The sequence below is a fragment of the Chelonoidis abingdonii genome, chromosome 1 (assembly GCF_003597395.2).
Source record: "Chelonoidis abingdonii isolate Lonesome George chromosome 1, CheloAbing_2.0, whole genome shotgun sequence".
Taxonomy (NCBI): Eukaryota; Metazoa; Chordata; order Testudines; family Testudinidae; genus Chelonoidis; species Chelonoidis abingdonii.
In genome coordinates this window covers 167682704-167700221 of record NC_133769.1, presented here as the reverse complement: position 1 = coordinate 167700221, position 17518 = coordinate 167682704, and positions in this window count along the sequence as shown.

Here is a 17518-nt window from a genome sequence, read left to right as displayed (position 1 = left end):
ATAGCTGCTAGTGAAATGCTAATTACGTTACAAATGAAACTACTGGACCTAACTTTCTAGGCCAAAGTTAATGGGAATTGCAATGATGAAAGTACCAAACAAAAAATATGAGGACTGCTGGGAATTCAATAGGTAAACTATAGCACATGGTGTTAGAACTCCACATGTCATTCAAGTTAAAATGTGGATGCAGGAATTGAAAGACAGGGAAAAGCAAAATGAAGTCAAAACTTTTTGTCTTGGGATAATTAGTTATGGATGGAAAGCCACGTGTCCAAATGTGGATTTAGATTTATTTTATAAATTTAAAGGTAAAAAGGAGACAATAGGTATAAAAAAAAATGAAGTGTTCCAGTTTTTGTCAAATATATGGATCCAAAAAAAGAAAAAACAAGAACAATAGAGTTGGCTTATTGTATACTAACATTCAGAATTAGTACATCTAAAATAATATCTCTTTTTGTAGCAGTCATGACAACCAAACAGTTACAATAATGCTAGATATGCCCAGCAGCAGCAGTCACAGTTTCAGACTCTGAATCAGGCCTTATGGCAATAAGAAAGGGTATCTCTATGTAGAAATGATTTTATTAATGAAATTATATTTCTAATAACAGAGTTAGAACAGATGGGGATACCTGTAGCGTAGCTTATCACGATGGCAGAGAACAAACTGGTGAACAAAGCTACCCAAAGTATTGTAAGAAATGACAAATAGTCTTGAGTACACAGGATTTCAAAAGAAGATTTTATGAATTATGCCCTAGAGTTGAGGATGATGACATACTTCAGAACTGAGCAAAAACTAACTGACTAAAATCCTTTACAGACGCTGGTCAAATACAGAGCTAGAAAACATGAACTTTAATCACACCAAATTCACACCCATCACAATGAAATCCCAAGGAAAAACATACAGAGTCTTTGCCAATAGAGTTTACCAAGTGTTTCAGTTATTAATAGAAACTTGCTTTACCTTGTTAAAGGCAGAAAACACATGGGGATGATTGCATCCACTTGAATGATTTACAGGGTTTGTACTAACTGTATGCTGAAATAGCAGGTTCAGTAAGCAATTTAGCATGACAGCTCAGCCAAAACAGTAATGGATTTTAACTGATTCTCCTTCTCTTTTGTTGCGCTGATTGGTTGTTCTCTCCAGTTCTTCTTCAGTCATTGGTGGTCATTTAAATTATCTTCATACTGTCATGTAAGGATTTCTTAATGGTCAATGATCCACTATATGGAAATTCCCTTCACTAACATCTAGTGCCAATTAACTTGGGTCATTTACCTGCTTCTTAAAGCTAATCTGAATGCTCCTCAAATATAAGTTGCACATCATAAGACTTTGAAGCTCACCCTAGCTTGAGCCCTATCTATTAACTGAAAGTAAAAACAAAAAACAATCAACTAGCTAACTCAAGGTAAAAATCCCCTTTGTAAACATACCCTCTAGCTTATTCATGTCCACTTGCTAACTGAAGCTGGCAGCAGTTACCTTTTTCAAGGACACTATTTGGTCTACAGCAGTGAAGCCATTATTGACTTATCCATCAGTTCTCAATCTGGTGGACACAAACAAGTGTCAGAGAGTCATACCAACCCTGTCCTTCCCACATTGCTAAGTGGGATGGGGATTCCTGTATGGAAAAGGTTAAAAATCACTGGAATAATCTACTGAAAAGAAATAAGGTTATGACTATGTTGCACCCTACTACAACATCCTCACTCACTGCCTGAATTTGGGAAAGTTTGCAATCCACTTTGGACGTAGACTTCATGAATCAAGCCTATCACTAAATGACCGCATCTACAATTCATCTGTAATCCAAGATGACTCAGAATTAAAATACTTTCACTATAGCATCATTCAGGAAAATAATGCTCATTGAGGTTGGCCCTATCACAGTATTGTCAACCCAAAACATTCAAAAGTCATGAGTTATGGCCGCAAAAAAATGTGAAAACAACAAGGAGTCCTTGTGGTACCTTAGAGACTAACAAATTTATTTGGGCATAAGCTTTTGTGTGCTAGAACCCACTTCATCAGATGCATGGAGTGTATTTATACCTGCTTACTGTAATTTCCACAGCACATGAAAAGATGGGAGTTGCCTTACCAAGCTGGGGGTCAGTGGTAATGTGGCCATTTCAGTTAGGGTAGACTAAATGTGTTAGTCTCTCAGGTGCCACAAGGACTCCTCATTGTTTTTACTGTTTTTATTGATACAGACTAACAGAGCTATCCTTCTGAAAAAATATGAGATTGGCTTTAGAATCATGAGGATATGTTCTTTTTCTTTTTGAGGGTGCAAGGTGCACCGGGGTCATTATTTCAAACTTTTCCCAGCAGCTCTTTTTTCTTTTTTAAATGAAATCTGAGTTTCTTGTTTAAACCCATGATTCCAGGATCTGGGGATTTAAGAAAAACAAAATATCCTTAGACTTCCAATAAAATCATGAGAGTTGGCAATGCTGCAGGCATTAAAAATGTCAGAATACTGAAAATAGGTTGTTCAGATACAGCGAGAACACATGGCCTGCAGCAGAACAAAATGTTTGCAATTCCAACTTTCCCAGCTGCCGTCTGTACAGGGCCGCCCAGAGGATTCAGGGGGCCTGGGACAAAGCAGTTTTGGGAGTTCCTTCCATAAAAAAAAGTTGTAATACTATAGAATACTATATTTTTGTGAGAGCTCCTGCGGCCCCGGGGCAAATTGCCCCACTTGCCCCCCGCCGCCCCAGGCAGCCCTGGGAAAAATAAACATTTAAAAACCTTCCACATCTCGGCACAAACCCAGTTTAGAGAAAACTTTTCAAGTCACCTTTACAGGTATCACTTGTTCTCAGCATCAGCTAGTGCTAAAAGGCACTAAAGCTCATTAAAAGGGTTGGATAAATATTTTCCGTCAAAACTTTTTTTGGATCGAAAACTAGGGGTTTTTTAAAAGCGGAAAAAATCACGGACAATGTCTGCTTTCCTTCAAAATTTGTTGTGGTTTTTTTTAATTGAAAAGCTGAAATTAGTCTGCCAAAATCTGAACATGGTTTGGGGTTTCAGAAGTGTGTGGCCAAATATTTGCTGCTTGCTGTGTTTGCTTATTTAAAGAAACAAATTCTGCTAAAAAAAAAATCCAAAACTTTTGAACCACCTCCGCTTGTGACCAAACACCTGAGCCCATCCAGTCAGAGACTTTTCCAGGTTTCTGATACTCTGCTGGCTTCCTTGACTCATATCTGTCTCCATAACTTTAGGTTCATTTAGGTTAGAACTTAAGAACATAAGAATGGCCATATTAGGTCAGACCAAAGGTCCACCCAGCCCAGTATCCTGTCTACCATCAGTGGACAATTCCAAGTGCCCCAGAGGGAGTGAATCTAACAGGTAATGATCAAGTGATCTCTCTCCTGCCATCCATCTCCATCCTCTGACAAACAGAGGCTAGGGACACCATTCCTTACCCATCCTGGCTATGCTTATGGATTAACCTCCATAATTTATCTGTTTCCTTAGAGATGGCTCATGTGGTCCTCACAAACTGGGTACGGTTACCTTAGGTTTGTACTTTCGTTACAGTTTGTACTACTCCATTGAACTAACTAGGCTTTGGCTTCTTTCAGATCTGGGATGAGCTATGTTGTGAACTGAAATGCTCAATAGCAATGATTGTGAAATGGACACAGGGTGCTAAATTAAATTAACCCAGGAGTTCTAAACGGGGGTCAGGATGCTCAGGGGGTCCACGTATTACTGGGGGTCGTGGCTGTCAGCTCCACCTTAAACCTTGCTTTTCCTCCGCATTTATATAGTGTTACAATTATATAAAAAGTGTTTTTAATTTATAAAGGGGAGGTCGCATTAGAGTTTGCTTTTGAAAAGGGTCACAGTACAAAGTTGAGAACCTGAAGTTACCTTCTGAGCTCGGGGAATGCGTGGAGGGGATATCCTTAGTAGGGTGGGAGGGGTAGGTGGCGTGTATGTTTGCTTTTCATGTGATCCCTCCCCGATGGCTTCTTGGCTCTAATTCATGTTATCTAAGTGGCTAATTTTAATGAAGCTACCCTCCTGCTGAATCTCCTGTACACTGAATTATGTAGACTTATTACATTTGAGAAGTGCCGGGAATGGTTAGCCTATAGGGAAAGATAACAACTTGGCTTTGTGTTTAATGCTGTCTGCAAGCTTCAACTGTGAATGAGCTTTTAGGGGTAGGGCGGCTGTGCCTTTAAAGCTGGCCTGCCCCTACCGACCCACCGCTTCTGCCCCCCAACTGCCCACCCCCCTCAGAATTCCCGACCCATCCTGCTCCTTGTCCCCTCACCATCACCCCCAACCACCACCCCAGGGTCACTCCCGGGTTACCGCTGCCTCTCCCCTCTCTTGGAGCCTCAGCATGCCACATCCAGGAGTTGCCCTGGCCTCTGGATAGCACCACAGCAGTGTGGTTCCGGCGGGACCAGAGCTCTCAGCCCCGTCCCCTTACCACATGGCTCTGACTCAGTGGGAGGAGCTCACGTCCTGCCACTGCAGCGCTGGCCAGGGCCTCTCCTGACGCACCACACTTGGGCACCAGGGGATGGGGGAAGGCAGAGGTGGGGCAGGGGGCCTGGGGCAAATTGCCCCATTTGCCCCCCTCCCAGGCAGCCCTGCATCTGTATTGAATGTACATAACTGACAAGTTAAACCAAGGTTCAGGCTGGTTCAATCACCAGGTGAACTAGGTGGTGGCCTTGGGCAGCAAGCAGTTGGGGGTGCCCAGGGCCATCCTTTCGCATAGGAAGCTGGGTAGGGCACCTGAAAATTTGGGGCACCACTGGGTCTTAGTGTCCACCCTACTGGTTTTCCTATCCCTGTTCTGACCCTTCCTGCAGGCTCTAAGTTTTCCTGGGAAGGGGATCTAGTAGTTAAAAGAGAGAAAGTCTCCAGCCTGCCAGACCTATTAGCACAACACTGAAACTGTTAAAGAGCCATTCAAGGGGTAATGAAGCCATTTAACAGGCATTTGCCAACCCCCAGTTATCTACTGTCAGTTTTTGAATGTACTGACAAAAACAGTTATGCATGACTGTAATATTTACTCAAAACATGTCAGTCTACAGGACGTTAGTTTAAAATTTGCTTTAAAAATATTTCATTAGTTGGTGAAGATTATAAAATCACATCTCTAAAAAATTCTTGCAGAGATTTTTAGATGTACAACCATCTTTAGCCTTAAATGCTTGGATCTTCAGACATATGTTTTTTTAAATAAATTCTTCAAAAGACCACCCTTATCTAAAATAAACATTTTAATTACTATAGTAAAAAAACTTGCTTCCAAAGTCTTCCCCTTCTTTCTGTCCATCCATTTCTCCCTTCACCCCCTCCACTCCCCTCTCCCCCATCCCCCACTGAAGGAAGCAACAGCCTTTTGCTTCTAGATAGCTGGACAAAGAGTTTCCCTTTCGTCTGACTTTCTGATGAACTAGTTTTAAGCAAAATCAGTACCTTAATAAGATAGCAAATCCTTTGTTATGCCTAAAATCTTTGGAAACATATTTTTTAAAGTTGGTGAAATTTCATAAATATGTGTATTGTTCTGGAGATCACACACAGTAAATTAGTGTTCCCTTTTTCTAAAAGCAATGAACATTGTTATGAACACATTAAAATCTCTGTGACTGATTAATTTAAAATAATGTCTGTTTCAGTGAGCTAAATATCTAGTAATCTGGAATGAGTACATTTAAGAGTACATTTAAAATATAAAATCATCTTAGAAATACTGATTAAGAAAATGTAAAACAGAGAAAAGTTGCATCATGTATTCCATAATATTGAATGTTGGATTCAGCAAGACAGCTGACTCACCCTTACTACAAAGTTTTTGCAAATAAATGTCTGACAAACTTCAGGGCATATCAAAAAACCTGTGACATTTTTTATTCCCAAATTTAGTGCTTTTAATTAGATACCTTCTGCATGTCCATTCTGCATGAGGGAGAGGGTACCGGGGTCTCTGCGGGGAACTGTGACTCTCCGCCACCATGAGGCGGGCCGGGCGTCTTGTTATTCTTTCTGCCTTGTCCCTCCGCCCCTGCCCCCGCCAGGCTGCAAGCTCAGACTCCCATCAGGCATAGGGGCACCAGTTTAATAATACTGCATAGGGCCTCATAAATCCTAAAGACAGCCCAGGGGGCGCCAAAAAGCAATGCCCTGGCTTGGCAGGGAGAAGCCAACTTCCGGAGGCACCGGACAGCCAGAGTGTCCTGCTTGCAGCAGTGGCAAGCCCCAGCCATGGAGGAGCCGGTGCAGCGCAGGGGGGCAGGAGCCCTGCAAAGGCAGTGGCGCCACTGGCGGGGAGCAGCCACGCCCCCGCCCCTCCTGCCCAGCCTGCAGCCTGGGGACTCCTGGGGGCTCCTGCAGGCTGCAGCAGATGCATGCGGACAGAGGCCCCTATGCACCCCCCAGCTCCCTCCGCACCACGCTCGGGCTTTGCAGCTCTGGGGCATATAAGCCACTAGGGCATGGGGCCCTGAGCCTGCTCCGGGAGGGGCAGCAGCGGCTCACACTCCCGGGAGCCGCAGAGCCCGAGCATGGCAAGGGGGAAACTGGGGGGGCGTACAGGGGCCTCTGCCCTCATGCATCTGCTTCAGGAGCCCCCAGAAGGTGGCTCCTCCCTGCCAAGCTGCTGGAGTGGTCCAAGTCTGGCAAAGCCAGTGAGTGGACTCGGGGTGGGGGCCGCCGGGGTCGGGTAGGGAAGGCTCATGGGGAGCGGCTGTGCACCTTCCAGGGGAGTTCAGGGGGCAGGGAGGGGGGAACCTGGTCTGGGGAGCAGCCCCTGGGCACGGCTGACCCCCTGGACACGGTTGGCCCCTAGGGTTTATAAAGGCTCATTGGGATTTGCCCCTCAATGAACTGATGTTACCGGGGGGGCAGGAGGGAGACGCAAGTTTTGCCTAGGATGCAAAATATCCTTGCACCGGCCCTGCCAAGGTTACAGCTGCTTTCACTTGAATAGCGGGAGAGTGCCAACTAATCTGGCCTTTTAGTAATCAATTATTCCCTTAAGGGTCCTATCCATTCCCCATAAAGCCAGTGAGAGTCTGCTGTCTTTTTTGGTGGATAATGTGAAGCAAACCTTTGATCTCAGTCCAGCGTCTAGTATCCACATCACTAAAATCACCACCCCAATCATTGCTACTTTGTGCCTTGAGTTGGTGGTGTCAGTGGGGAGCTCTAGGATTAATTGAACTATCCACTCACTCCTCCAAGGTGTTCCCCACTTCAGGTCAGAGTTGAGGCAAGTTGGCAGGACTGCGTGAGGAAGCTTGCCTGGCTAATCCTGTTCTCTGGACAGGAAATTTCAATCCCCAAGGGTGTTAATCTGGCACTTTTCATCAGCACTAGATTAACTTAATTTAAAAAGAAGCTACTGCATTCTGAAGCAATAATTGTTTCCTGAGATGTTAATTTTCATGCTAGGTATAGACAACACCTTGGTCTTTTATATGTCATTCTGCCAAGTTGCATATTAAAATAAAGATTCATGAAGAAGTTTTACTCTGTACTACAGCTCACCGTTCACAACATGCAGCTACAGTATCAAAACCACAGAAGGCCTCACTGGCGCAGTTTACAAAGCCCTCCAGTCTTCCACTCCCTGCCTCCAGGCCTCAGGGAGAATTAGTTCTCACACATCCTCATTATTGCACAACGGATGGGTTGTCACACTGCATTCATAGTGAATAAATCAATTTGACTCGATCATAGGTAGAAGGAAAAGCTTGGATCCCCTGTAACAAATTGGGGGTATGTTTGTGTCAAACTGTAAACTCCATTTTGTTTTGTGAGCAACTTTTTGTGATGGAACCTTCACTTTGAATTGTAACTTCCATGTTTGATTAGGACACCCAGGTGGCATTGAAAACCAGTCTAATCCTGAAGAGGTCAGTCTATTCTGGACACTGGTCAGTGCTCATGCCAGAGGGTGGAGCTCTGTGATGAGGGCTAACAGTGAAAGAGTCATCAACTCTGACTGTATCTCAGCTACCCACCAGTTCACAAGAACCGTGAACTCTACTCAGAAAAACGGCTGGGAGAAGGGGTTGGAGTTTCACAGCCTAGAGAGCATGGGAAAGAGAGTAGAAAGATAGTTTTAAAAAATGGCTGCTTCTCTAGGCAGGAGGCCGAGCACTGCCACATGAAAGACAACCAAACCAAGAAGGCAGGAAGGGTTGATGCTGACCAAAGACAAGACTCATAGGAGGGGTAAGATCAGACCAGGGGGCTGAGTTGATGATTTTGTTGTTTTTCACAGTTCTGTAATTGTCTAGTGCTTTCAAGAGCAAAAGTACCCGTGGTTAAGAATTTCCTTTGTTAAGCTGTGTTCCTTGCATTGCTGCCACATTGTCACTGAAGGGTTTAACTAGCACCTGGAGTTCCCACAGCCAGGTGAACTCTGGAGGAGGTGGGGTGGAATGTATCCAAGCAACTTGGGGCTTGGAAGAGCTGGGGCACTGGTTTCAGGGCCTAAGGGGTCCCACTGCTCAAGAAGGGTATGATACATGAGATCTGCATCTGGGAATGTACATGAGATCTAGGAACCATGAACTGTCACTAGCCAGGCCCAAAGAAGCTCAGAAGTATGTGGATCCAGGCACTGGGTCCATTTACACACAGACTGGTACCTGTCCAGGGAAGGAGACTAGACCAGGTTGTAAAAGCCCCAGTGGGATGAGTGACCAATGCTATTTTCCCACTGCACTTGACCAGGATGTTACCAGGGTTTTTTCTTTTACATCTACTCCTTGTCATAGTTATTCATGCTTTTGTTTTCTCCAGACTGGGTTAGTGTAACACATTCTACTTGGGGCTACATCTTAAAATAGCTCAGAAGCTTCACCCAATTCAAGGATGCCTTCATTTTTCATAGCCTGGATCACAAATTAACAAAGATTTTCTCCTGGAGCACCTTCTCCTCCATTCAGAATTACATGAACCAACTCCTCTTCCCACTCATGATCAAATAATATACCCATCAAAGCTACAGCAATCACATTAGGAAGCTAATTAATTTGTAGCTTCTTTTAATGGATGGTTAGCAGTTGAGAGGAAGGAAGAGATCACACCATGTAAGCAGGCAGCTCACTGCAGATCACCAGCAAGTGGTGGTCCATGAAACACAGTTTTAGAATTGGTGCATAATGTGGCACCACATTACTTAGCAGTGCTTTCCACAAAAAGCATGTTACAGCTGTTCCCCACTGATGTGGACTGGCTTCCATATTATTTCCACATAACATAAATTTAAAGCATTTGTTTTAACCTCACGCTCTATGGATTATATTGAGGTAACTGAGGTTAGCTGAGGTTCTCAAGCTACCATCCCCCATGGTTTAAAGTGGAGGGGTATGCAGGGCTGGCATTTTGGGGGGCGGCATTTTGCCGGGGGGGGTGGCAGGTGGCTCCCGTGGACCTGCCGCAGGTGTGCCTGCAGAGGGACCCCTGGTCCCGCGGCTCTGATGGACCTGCCGCAGACATTCCTCCGGACGGTCCGCTACTCCCGCGGCTCCGGTGGACCTCCCACAGGCACACCTGCGGCAGCTCCACCAGAGCCACGGACCACCGGACCCGCCGCAGGAATGCCTGCGGCACCTCCACCTGAGCCGCGGGATCAGCACGCGGGGCGGCGAAATGGCCATGCCCCTAGGGCACTAAAAACACTAGCTCTGGTCCTGGGGGTATGAAGACAGGGTACATTCTATGAGGAGTTCTAGAATCTGGAATTCACTTCACCCTGGGTCAGACAGCCTGAATTTCCTGACCTTCAGGGTATATTGTATGATCTGTTCACTTTCTTATGCTTTTCCTCAGTGTGTGTGGGAGGAGGAAAGGGAAGGGCTGTTTGAGTGGGTAGAAATGGATGGAATGTTTTCGTTTAGGCAGGGTGGAGGAATTTTAATTATAGGCATTGATCCAATTTGTACATGTGTTTTTTCTAAAAAAAATGTGTATATGCTCCTAGTGCAGAATTCACCCCTGTATAGAAGGCCTATGCAGTACTTACAGCCTATTTAAACCCTCAAGTCTTCTGCTCAAGGTGAATTTCAATTCACTAAAAATCAATTTAGTTTATTCAAAATAACCTTTTATCAAAAAACAGAAACCCCCAACACCACCACACATATTTCATGGGTACAGGGATTTCCCTACACTGCCCCAGAATTTTTCCAGCACCCCCCACCTTCGTGGTCAACTAGTTACATGCAGTGTGGCAATTTAGTCATTGGTTGGAAATTTGAATTGAAATTGAAACATTAATACACACTTTAAAAGCATATAAAGTGTATGATAAAATAATTGTACCTGAAAAAGCGTAATAGGTTTGAAAAATATGAACAAAAACTAGCTTCTCACACAGCTGTGTTTTTTATGACAATGTCAGTCCATTTGTTTTTGGGATCTTGGCCAACGTAATAATTTAAATTATGATTTGTAAGCAAGGTCTGAATGAGCTCTCCCCTGACAGCTAGTGATGAGCTTGCAGGTAAGGGGGAAAGGCTTCAGGACCACACTGTATTTATATGAACACACTTTCTCTGCCTAAATATCCAGCAGACAGAGCTGTGTTGCCAAAGTGATCAATGTTGGCTGGTGTTGGGTTACAAATCACTTTAGTATTGAATGCAAGGGTAATGGAATGTTGTTATCCTTATTGTATGAGTAAAGGGCAGCAGAACTGTGCTTAGCCTGTCCTGATTGGGGGTCACCCTCAACTGCACTGCACTGGTTAATCAGCTCCCAGGCCTTGGCTACACTTGAGAGTTACAGGGCAACAAAGCCACCAACAGCGCTGTAACTCACTCCCTGTCCACACTGGCAAGGCACATACAGCGCTGTATCTCCGTGGCTACAGCGCTGCTTGTACTCCACCTACCCAAGAGGAATAAAGAGTATAGCGGTGCTGCTGTTGCGCTGGGGCACCAGTGTAAACAGGGAATAACCTTAGTGCGCCATGACTGACCTCCAGAAGCTTCCCCGAATCCTTTAAGTGAAGGTTCCTCTCTTTGTTTTGTTGTGAACTCCAGGCGGAGCTGCTTATCAAAAAAACAAACACAGCTCCTGTTTGCTGTGAATGAGCAGAGGCAGGGGGCTCCCTTTGGAATGCCCACAGCTAGTGTTTTCTTGAGGAGAGAAGCAGCGCAGCGGACAGGAGCGGAGGGGGGTCCATTTCGGGAGCGGCTGCTTATCTGGTCTGTGAGGAAAAAAAGCTGTTAGCTTTCAGTGAGTGAGAGAGGGATGGGGGAGGAAGTCGAAACTTGCAAGGCAGCTGCTGACACAGTGTTGGCTCCAAAAATCCACTCACTCTCTCCCCCAAGCTCCATCACACTCCACCCCACTCCACCCCCCCTTTTGAAAAGCACGTTGCAGCCACTTGAACGCTGGGATAGCTGCCCATAATGCACCGCTCCCAATGCCGCTACAGATGCTGTAAATGTGGCCATGACAGTGCGCTGGTAGCTGTCAGTGTGGACAGACTGCAGTGTTTTCCCTACTCAGCTGTACGAAGACAGGTTTAACTCCCAGCGCTGTACAGCTGCAAGTGTAGCCATACCCCCAGTGGAGAGAAAGAGGGTGGGGACAGGTGTTTTTGCTTGGTGGGATGGGCTCTGCCTAAGAGTCACAAGCACTATTTGACCTGCTTCTTTCCCCCATTAAACAACAGAGCTGATTCAGCTCCATAGAGAGTCCTTTGTTTTCTTAAGTGACCACTAAGCTGAAATTACTGAGAGCTGAGTGGAATCTCAAGAGACCAACTCACAGAGGTCACAGTGGCAGGTAATGGCACAGAGCCATCGGCAATGGAACGGTACAACCAACAGCGGCCAGAGCAAGCAGCTAGAGGAATGAGCAAGGTGCCTTTTCACCCCTCCTCCTCTGAGAAGGTCAACTCATGCAAAAGTACCTCTGAACTCTGTGTCTCCATTGACCAAGGACAACAACAATGAGCAGGGTGTGGGGCAGAGAGACGGGGGGGGCAGGGCGTTAAAGGAACATTTGTTTGTTGGACTGTGTTGTAGTAACTTTGCTCAAGAATGCTAGATTTGTGACTAGGAAACATAAATGCAGAAAGCCTTATAAGTCAGTCACCGTCAAGAACAATTTTACAAATACTTAATGAGACTGTTAAGAATGCTGGAGACACAACACAGTTTATGCGAACAAACATGGCTGTTGCATCATATTTTCTATTTAAGCAAGAGATAACATAGGCCTCCAGTTTGCAGTGTGTGGTAAATGCATTGTCACTTGTTAATCCCGATGAGGGGCAGCTCCAGGCACCAGCGCTCCAAGCACGTGACTGGGGCAGCAAGCCTTGGGGGGCGCTCTGCCGGTCGCCACTAGCTTGGCAGGCAGGGTGCCTTCGGCAGCATGCCTGCGGAGAGTCCACTGGTCCCGTGGCTTCAGTGGACCTCCCGCAGGCATGCCTGCGTAGGGTCCGCTGGTCTCGCAGCTTCAGCGGACCTCCCACAGGCGTGCTGAAGCCGCGGGACCAGCAGACCCTCCGTGCTTGGGGCGGCAAATGTCTAGAGCCATCCCTGATCCCGATGTAGGACACTGGTTCCAAACAAGATCAGCAAATACTCACTATCTTTCTGCAAGAAACTCAACTGACTGGTTAAAACCACACAGTGCAACAGTGAAAGACTCTGCAGTTGAAAAAATAAAGAACTCTCACCACATTCAAAAAAATTGCATATATGGCTGATGAAATGCACTGATGCAAATAGGCATCAAGTATTAAGTCATTGTGTATGTTATCTTTATATTAGTGGTAGGTCAGTAGATACATTTCTAGATATGTAGACTATAGAAGACATGTCGGCTGCATCTGTAACAACCCACATCTTAGAAGAGTTAGATGCTTTTAAAATGAACCCCAAACAGATGGCTGCTTCTGCATTTGATGGATTTGCAAACTTCTTTGGAAGACATGGTGGAGCACAAGCTTTGCTAAGAGGAAAGTATAATCCTAATCTCTCCTCTACACACTGCAAAGGCCATCTACTCCAACTAGCACTAGTATGGGCTGCAGACTCTTCAAAAGACATTTTAAAAGGCATAAATGTAGTGTCTTCATTATATTCTTTTTTTTTCCAGCAAGAGTCCAAAAAGACTGAACATCTTGGAAAAAATAGAAGATACACTGGGACTGAAGTTCAAATTATTCCAACCTGGAAGAATTTCTCATGAGTGATCCTTGGCTGTTGTCTTACAGTTAGTGCAACTATTACTACTGGCTTTGGGAAGTTCCAACCAAGATGGGATAGTTCTAAGTCGTGAGGCTGCTGGACTACTTTTGCTACTATCTTCAGAGATTACTATCACCATTCTCTCTCTTGTAAGTCTACTGTTGAAACCCCTTGGGTTGTTATACAATGCCATCCAGGCATCTGCTACAGCAGTAGTAGATCTCTGTCCAGCAATAGAAGCTACTCTTGGATCAATCAGAGAGCTATCCATTGAAAATGTACTGGAAGAAGCAAAGACTTCAGTCCAGAAGTTGACTGATGAAGGCACTTATGTTGACTTCTGAAGTGAAGAGGACAAGAAGTGTTTGTTAAGACAGCTAAACAAAGTACACAGACTTGGTTCCTATAAATCTACAACAGTGACTTTTAGATTCTACTCAACCTCTACAGAGCTTTTACAGATGCTTCTCTTACAAAACACCAACAGTTGAGTGGAGTGAGGCACTACCAGCAATGCAGCTGCCACGTCATCAGGATAGAATATAGAATTTGAACACAGGGTGGAATATCATATGACAAATGAATAAAGATTTGACATCAACTTCTTTTTTATCATCACTACTGACTTAGACTGATCTTTGCGCTATGTTTCCTTGGATGAAAGAAATAGGAATTCATCTTTTGCTACTCCCAGTCACAAGAGCTACAACTGAGCATTCTTTTTAATCATTGAATAGAATTTTGTGTTCTGAAAGAAGTTGCCTTCTACCTGATCATATGAATGAACTACTGACCATATCAAGTGAAGGAATGGAATTACCAGACACACAAGAACCACCAAAGATGAATGCATTGCATTCAAGAAGTTCATTAACAGCGTTGTGCAAAATTATTAAGAAACCAAGGACGTAGATGTCGTGCTTCACAGAAGGCTTGAGTAGCCAACTTTAATTTGTGTGATGATTTTAAAACATGAGTTAAAGCTACTAAAATGGTCATGAAACATTTTTCAGTTTTTACTACGGTGCCATACAGCCCACCTTCACCTTCACGGTCTCATCCCTCATTAGCCTGCACCCCTCCTCCATAAATGTAAACACCCCCTAACTGCAATTCCTGGGGAAAACACTGTAAATCATTGTCGTAGCATAACTAATATTCAGTGCATGCTTAGGAGAGTTTGGAAGTAGAGTTACTAAATTCAAACACTTGCTATTGAGTTATCTTTGAGCAGATGGTTGTTTAGTTAACTCCAAGAGGTTGTTTCAGACCAACACAGGGCAGCTAAGAGCAATGCTGTAATGTTGGTTTAAGAGTTCTGACCTGCTATCAGTTGAGTTAAGATTGAGATTTCTCCTGCTTCGTTTGCTCCCTCTTTACACTGGGATAAAAATCAATATTGCCAAGCTGGTTTAAAAAAAAATTTTACATTGGTTCATCAGAACCCAGTTTAAACATGTTTTAGCTTCGGTGAAGTTTCTTGCACCATCTTCTAAAGCATCTGGTGGTGATCAATGTCGGAGACAGATATATTGGCTTTGATGGACCAAGGTTCTGCTCCAGTCTGATAATTTCTATCTTGCCTGGAATTTTCCATTGTGGCATTCAACCAGATTTATTCAATAGATTTTACTACTCAGTGTGTGATATTTCTGACACTATTAAATGTTTCATTTCCTCTGTGGCCATTAGGCCTGCTCCTGCCCCCTTGCAATCTGGGGCAAGCTCCCACTGACTTCAACGGGAACAGGATCTACCCCATCATATTTATAAGAACAGCCATACTGGGTCAGACCAAAGGTCCATCTAGCCCAGTATCCTGTCTTCCGACAGTGGCCAATGCTCCAGAGGGAATGAACAGAACAGGCAATCATCAAGTGATCCATCCCCTGTCGCCCATTCCCAGCTTCTGGCAAACAGAGGCTAGTGATGCCATCTCTGCCCATCCTGGCTAATAGCCACAGATGGCCCTATCCTCCATGAATTTATCTAATTATTTTTTGAACCCTATTACAGTCTTGGCCTTCACAATGTCTTCTGGCAAGGAGTTCCACAGGTTGACTGTGCATTGTGTGAAGAAATACTTTTGTTTGTTTTAAACCTGCTGCCTATTAATTTCATTTGGTGACCCCCTCATTCTTGTGTTATGAGAGAGAGTAAATAACGCTTCCTTATTCACTTTCTCCACACCAGTCATGATTTTATAGACCTCAATCATATCTCCCCTTAGTCATCTCTTTTCCAAAATGAAAAGTTCCTGAACAACTCAGGTTTGGGAATCTCCCTCACATCCTCAGCCATGAAGACCAATGCAAAGAATTCATTTTGTTTCTCCGCAATGGCCTTATGGTCCTTAAATGCTCCTTTAGCATCTCAATCATCCAGCAGCCCCACTAGTTGTTCAGCACAGTGGTTTTCCAAGTTTGGGAAGGCACTGGGTTGCCTTGCTCAGCACCAAGGGACCCTGGCAACCGGCCAGTAAAAACTAGTAGTCCTTACTGGTTCTGACACCGCACTGTGCCCCAGAAGCAGCCAGCAACAGGTCTGGCTCGTAGGCAGGGGGGCCACGGGGCTCTGCACGCTGCCCCTGCCCCGAGCACCAGTGCCACACTCCCATTGGATGAGAACCAGACAATAGGAGCTGGGGAGGGCAGTGCCTGTGGGTGAGAGCTGCACAGAGCCACTTGCATGCCTCTGCCTAGGAGCCAGATCTACTGGCCACTTCCGGGGAGCAGAGTGGTCCATGGTGCCAGGACAGGCAGGAAGTCTGCTTCTCCACCCCAGCTGTGCCACTGACCGGGAGCCGCTGGAAGTAAGCCTGCGCCACAATTCCCTGCCTCAGCCCTGAGCCCCTCCCTCAAACATGGAGCCCCTTCCTGCACCCCAACCCCATTAAGCCCGGCCCCATTCCAGAGCCCACTCTCCAACCCTCTTCCCCAGCCCAGAACCCCCTTCAACACCACAAACCACTCATCCCCAACTCCGTTGAGTCATGGGCATCAACAATTTTCTTCAACTGGGTCGCCAGAATTTTTTTTTGAAAACCACAGGTTTAGCAGGCTTCCTGCTTCTGATGTACTTAAAAAAGAAATTGCTATTACTTTTTGAGTCTTTGGTTAGCTGTTCTTCAAATTCTTTTATATTTTCACACTTCATCTGCTAGAATTTATGCTCTTTTCTATTTTCCTCACTAGGATGTAACTTTTTAAAGGATGACTTTTTGCTTCTCACTGCTTCTTTTATTTTGTTGTTTAGCAACAGTGGCTCTTTTTTGGTTCTCTTGCTGTGTTTTTTTTTAATTTGGGGTATACATTTACATTGAGCCTCTATTTTGAGGTCTTTAAAAAGTTTCCATGCAGCTTACAGGGATTTAATTTTTGGTGCTGTACCTTTTAATTTCTGTTTAACAAATCTCATTTTTGTGTAATTCCCCTTTCTGAAATTAAATGCTACGGTTTTGAGCTGCTGTGGTGTTTTCCCTGCCATAGGAATGTTAAATTTAATTATATTATGGTCACTATTACCAAGTGGTCCAGCTATATTCACCTCTTGGACCAGATCCTGTGCTCCACTTAGGACTAAATTCAAAAGGCTCACACTATTTGTGGCATTGAGAGGAGAGTAGCTGGTGTGAAAACTTGTTTCTGTTGGTGCCAGAGAAAGGAATCTTGTCAGAAATCAACCTTTTTCATGTCATGTAATATGTCAGCTCTTGTGGAAACAAAAACAAATCTTTAACACACTGTTTCCGAGACACAGAGGGACATTGTTACTCTTTACCCTGCCCCGTGCTAAAGGGACAAATGGAGTGGAAATTCAACTCAAAGGCCCTAAAGGAGGGAAGAAAGAGTCAATGGGGGCATCAGCATTTACACATAGGTGCAACTACTAACAGACTCTCCAGCATGTACTGTCCTCTCTCCCTCAATACATCTCTTGGGGTCATTTTCATTCCTGATCCCCAGCCTCTCAAACCGCAGCAGCAGCAGGTTCTTGTGGCTGCATCTTTGGAGTTCCTTCTTTCACCTTTGCATATATACAGCCAAAGCCCAGGCAGACACTCAGGCCACGTCTACACTACGGGATAAAATCGAATTTGCTAAAATCGGTTTTATAAAATTGATATTATAAATTCGATTTCATGCGGCCACACTAGGCACAGTAATTCGGCGTTGTGCGTCCATGCTCCGAGGCTAACGTCAATTTCTGAAGCGTTGCATTGTGGGTAGCACTTCCGTAGCTATCCCATAGTTCCCGCAGTCTCCCCCGCCCCTTGAAA